The sequence below is a fragment of the Cyanistes caeruleus genome, chromosome 1, assembly GCF_971803275.1.
Source record: "Cyanistes caeruleus chromosome 1, bCyaCae1.hap1.1, whole genome shotgun sequence".
In the NCBI taxonomy this organism is placed as follows: Eukaryota; Metazoa; Chordata; class Aves; order Passeriformes; family Paridae; genus Cyanistes; species Cyanistes caeruleus.
In genome coordinates, this window is record NC_141701.1 from 106,945,085 (window position 1) to 106,950,231 (window position 5,147).

The 5,147-nt window shown below is 33.3% G+C and overlaps 1 protein-coding gene across 24 annotated transcripts in view; it reads left to right on the top strand.

The window, feature by feature from the left end:
• Positions 1–5,147, top strand: part of NT5C3A (5'-nucleotidase, cytosolic IIIA) — a 28,226-nt gene that overhangs the window by 1,101 nt on the left and 21,978 nt on the right. The window lies entirely within an intron of this gene.

Genomic DNA, 5,147 nt, shown 5'->3' on the forward strand with positions numbered 1-5,147 from the left:
GCAGAGCAGTTTGTGATAACTGTGGGTCCAAAGAAAAATTCTACTTTGAGTTTTTGCTAATTATGAAGGCATCACCTACTTTTGAAAAAAAATACTGTTTCTAGTCATCAGTCATGTCATCTGACAATTTGGAGAGGGTTGTCTTGCTTTTTAGTTTCCCCAAGCCCACTTCCAACAGCCTGTGGGAGAGCAGAAAGTTTGGATTGCCACTTCAGAGAGGTTTTAGATCTCTTTCTGTGAAAATGCTTTGGACACTATAGTAGGATTTTACAAAACTCATTTGAAAACTTACAGTGGCATAAGACTGGTTAACTCTAAATTTTCTTTTATTTCTTTAATTCTAGTATTATAATACCATTACTTGTGAGTTATGTGGGCAATAAAATAACAGCATGTAAAAGCTTGATCATATGAGTGCTCAAAAGGCAAATGCAATAGTTTCACTAACTCATGTTCATAATACCTGATTTGAGCTGTAGTTTGGAAAGTACCTAATAATTGCTAAAATTTATTTTTATTAACTTTCTGTACAGTATTTAACTGGTGTTTTGGCTGGGAAAACTTGAACTTTGCCAAGATTTTGCTTTTGGTTAGGGAAAAAATCATTATGCTAATGCTAAATTGATATCTGGTAAGTGATTTTTTTCAAGTATTTTTCAAATAGTTCAGATCACATTTTCACAGCTATGTTCTTGGACACAAACCTGTGATCCTAAGTAGACATTTCAAAAATTGCACTTATATGGTTAGAGCTTTTCTCAGCTTTAAATTGCAAGGGAAAAATTAAACTTGTTGAAAACATGTCCAATTTGTCATGTAGAAACATTTTATCACTTGGATGCAACACATTCACACTCAGAGAGTGAGCATTTCAGCTGATATTCAGGTTGGCAGCTTCCTCAGCTAGCAAACATCCTTAGTTCTAAATATCCAAGTCTTCTTTCCTAATTTTCAGTAGAGACATATATTCAGGCTGTGCAATTTCTTTGAAATAAGTGAAATAGTTATGTAAACTTCATACCAAGGAGTTGAGTTTGTCAAGGGCAAAAAAGTGTACATGAGTTTTACTTGAAAATGCTGCATTCTGAAGAACTTTATTTTATTCACCAATGTAGATTTGATTCAATGTTTGTCATTTAGAAAACACTGTATCAGTTTTATTTTATGACAAGAGAGACCTTTCTTTGAGCTGTGGAGGAGACTGGGCTGTTTTCTAATCTGTAACTTAGTGTAATTTAGGATGGTGGTAAGGAACAATACTGCCTTATTGAAATGTAGTTTCTTCCAATACCAGGCTGGTCCTCTGTGTTATGTTAAAATGATGGGACCATTCTTGTATTTTCAGCAGATATTTTTGGTTCAAATTTTCTTTGGGGGCTACTACACTTTAGTTTTATATCCAAATTAGACTCAGAATTACCTTGATGTGTGACTTTTATCAAAAGCAGTAGGGAGCAGGCCTATTTACACCTGAGTTACATAAATGAAATATTATTTCATTAAAATTAACTATAGCAATTCTTTTTCTTAGTCAAAATAAAGTTAGATTAATATAAAACCCAAGTGTAAGTAAAAAAAAAAAATGCAGCCGTCTTTAAGTGCTAAAAAGACAGAGATTTTACAATTCAAATAAAACATCTCTATATTAAGTATATATTATATATATATTAAGATATATATATTAAGATATATATAAGTTAATATCAAGGATTATGATGCCAAGAATGTTTACTGTGAAAAAGAGTGGAAGGGATTCTCAAGCATTGTGGGAAAGGAATCTCTTTCCTTGCTGAATAATGAAATCGAGTAATTCTTAACTATCTAGCTCACATTTCAGTAGATGAATTCCTTAAGCATACCAATTAGCCTGGTACAGAAATTTAAGCTTAATAGAGATACCTTAAAATTACTTCATCTTATTTGATAAAAAAAAGTTTACATTCATAATTAAAATGTTAATATTGTATCTTCAACCATGGTGTGTAGTTTGCAAACAGGGAGTTTCCCGTAGGCACTCATGAATGCAGAGTTACTTCAGCTCCACTTCTGAAGTAACACAGGCATTAATAGTAATGGTCACGTGAAGTTTTACTCTGTGTGGTAAGAAGCAACCATCTCTCCAAGCCTTCTGTTATTATTTTGCACAACCATGTTGCCAATTCTGTGAGACTGTATAAGTGTTTCCACAGTCAGGTGAAAGCAAAAGTTAGACACAAGGTTGCTACCTTTAATTTAGAGGGATAGTTAAAAATTAATTGGACTACAGAGTAACTTTTTAGAAAATGTTTCCTGGCTATTTTAGAAAGAAATTAAACTGAGAGTAATGTTGAGTCTACTGGGTTTTTCAAGCCGCAGACAAGATTGCTTTTTAGTTGCTGATTCCTATACAGCAAATAGTTGTACTGCCAATAGACTTAATTTTTGATTACTCTTTGCTGAGCCTTTTATCAGTTCAGCAGAAAACAGGTGTTCACAAACTAGAATGAAAAATATTGCCTAAATATTTCAAAAACATTCACCTGTGAGCAGTAGCCAATATTTATTAAAATATGGAGTTAACATAAGAAAAAAATCTTCTTAGGAGAGTAACAGTATTTTTTGTTATCTGTTTCATAAACAAAGTTGTTAAAATCTTGGGGTTTTTTTTCAGCAGCTTGTTCCTCACTCTTTGATTTTGGATCTTTTTATTGTATTTTTTTTTATTAGAATAAGAAACATAATAACATAGAGCTTATTGGAACCAGACTGGCAGAACATCTTAAACTGAGACTTCCTCTCTCAGATTTGTTTTCCAGGAAACTGGACAAATATGTAGTTACATTTGTCTATTTCTCCAATCTGCTCCTGAAGTGAGAGCCTTAATTACATGAAAGAGACTTTGTATCCAAGCTCAACAACAACAAATTAAAATCAACTTCAAAGCAGTTTCTGCGTTTACAGGAAACATTTCAACCACTCAACTGTCTCTGGACAGTGCACTTTTTGTTGTGTTAAAGAAGGAAAGAAATGCATGGATTTTTGCAGTGTTGGAGTTTACCTGGAGGGAAATGAGGAAATTAATAAGAAGCAAGGTAACTGCTATTTATCTACTTACCTAAGAAATAAAGGAACCTATTCTGTGAGTATGACTGTTAGAGGTGTTGCAGGGGGTGTGTATTATTATTATCTTTTACCTGGAAGTCTCTGGTGAGAATGTGTTCTTGTTTTATTGGGCATAAGAGCATTTGTGCCATAGATGAAGATACCACTGGCAGCAATCACACACCACTTCTTTATTCTTGTCTTGTTGCTGGTAACTAGTTGTTATAGTAACTGTGGCGTTACTCTGGCAGATTGACCTCCCAGTAGAGTGAAAAGTAGAGCAGTATGTAATGTGTAACATCCATATTCAGGAATCCAAGTGGTTGGTATTTGCAACTCCTTCATATGTAGTTATGCCTATACAGAGCTGAAGAAAGGTTTGAGTATGAGTAAACTGGAATCACTAAAAGGGGAATGGAAGGAAGATGAATTCCCCCTAATGACGCTTTTGCAGGACATTGTCACTGGATAGGCTCAAGAGCCATGCAGTGATATGATCCATTTGGGAATAATATTGTTCAAAAAGAATGGTGCTGTGATATATGAACCTAAGTAGTGAAAAGTGAAAGAACTGCTGAGACCTAATACCACTGCTACCTACTGACATGTGACTCAGAGTACTTATATTACTAGAGTACTAGAATAATTTTTAAATTATTGATAACATTTTATAATAAATTTAAATTTGATATGAGTATTGGAGATGCTATGTAAGTATTTCTATAAACCTTGAGCTTTGTTTAGACTGTATTCCTCAGAAGAAAAATCAATTGACGGTGGTAGACACCATTTATTAAAACAAGTTTGTTTTGTCCACACGCTGTTTACAGAGATAGTCATAATATATGCCACCTAGATAATGACTGCCTAATGTAAGCCACTGTGCATGATAAAAGTCATCTAACATCTGGTTTGTAAAGCAAGTTATCACAGGGCAGGAAAAACCCTAAGGACAATGCATGTTGATGCAACTTGGATACTAGTAACATTTTTCATTCTTACTGTAAAATAATTCAGCTGGAAATTTAAGAAATTTGTATCCCAGGAGAATAAAAATTGACTGAATTCCATTGTTTTCTCATCTCACTGTCAAAATTATGTATATACTAGTATTTTACTTCATTTAGTATAGTAAGCTAATCCTACAATGCAGCTGTTTCAGAAATAAGTTTTAATTTTCTGAAATTGCTGCTGCCTGTGTTGGGTTTGTTTGGTTTATTTTGAATTCAGTAAGTCTTAAAACCTACATTCTTACAAGGGATGGTGTGGGAAGATTAATTAAATCTATAATTCTGCACTAGTTTCTTTAGAACTCATTTATGGAAGTTATAATAGTTACCAAAAATGTACTGATGATCTATACCTGAAAACTGAGTTCTAAGTAGTCAGTGTAGACATGTCAGGATACAATATAGATTGTAGGTATAGGCTCAGAAGAGGTTGGTTGCTGCTTTCTTTTATCTTTTGTATAGTCTTTCTCCAAGTCAGAAAAGCAATCTTTCAGTTACTCATTCTGCTCTGAAATATATTTACCTTTTAATAAATGCTTGGTATGTGTTTATTTTTAAGTGATTTTTCTCCTGTTTGTGATAATTTATTTTTACCATCATCTGTTCTATTAAATTCTTTTTACAGCTGAAAATCAGTAGCAAGTGCTGCAAGTCTTAAACATGCTACCTTTAACTGTCAAACAATATAACCGGTAATAAGAGATTTTTTTGGTTTTTAGTCTGAATATGCATATCATTGCAAATCTGCTCATATTATGACTTAAAGTTGCATAGCATTCCAGTCATACCATTCAGTCTTGAGGTAACAAGAACTACCAGCTTTTATAAAAAGTATCTGAACTGATCGATATAAGCATTGAAGAGACCCAGGGTATGGATCCATGCATTCATAAGCAGAATACTAGCGGTGAATTCAATAGCAATATACCTGTAAATGTAAAAACATCACAATTTGTGTAAGTCAGGACTGCAAACTTGCAAAATGCTTGAACTTTTGAAGTTCTTTCTTTAGAAAATTAAAAAAAAAATAATCACAGAAAAAAACCCTACCACAGC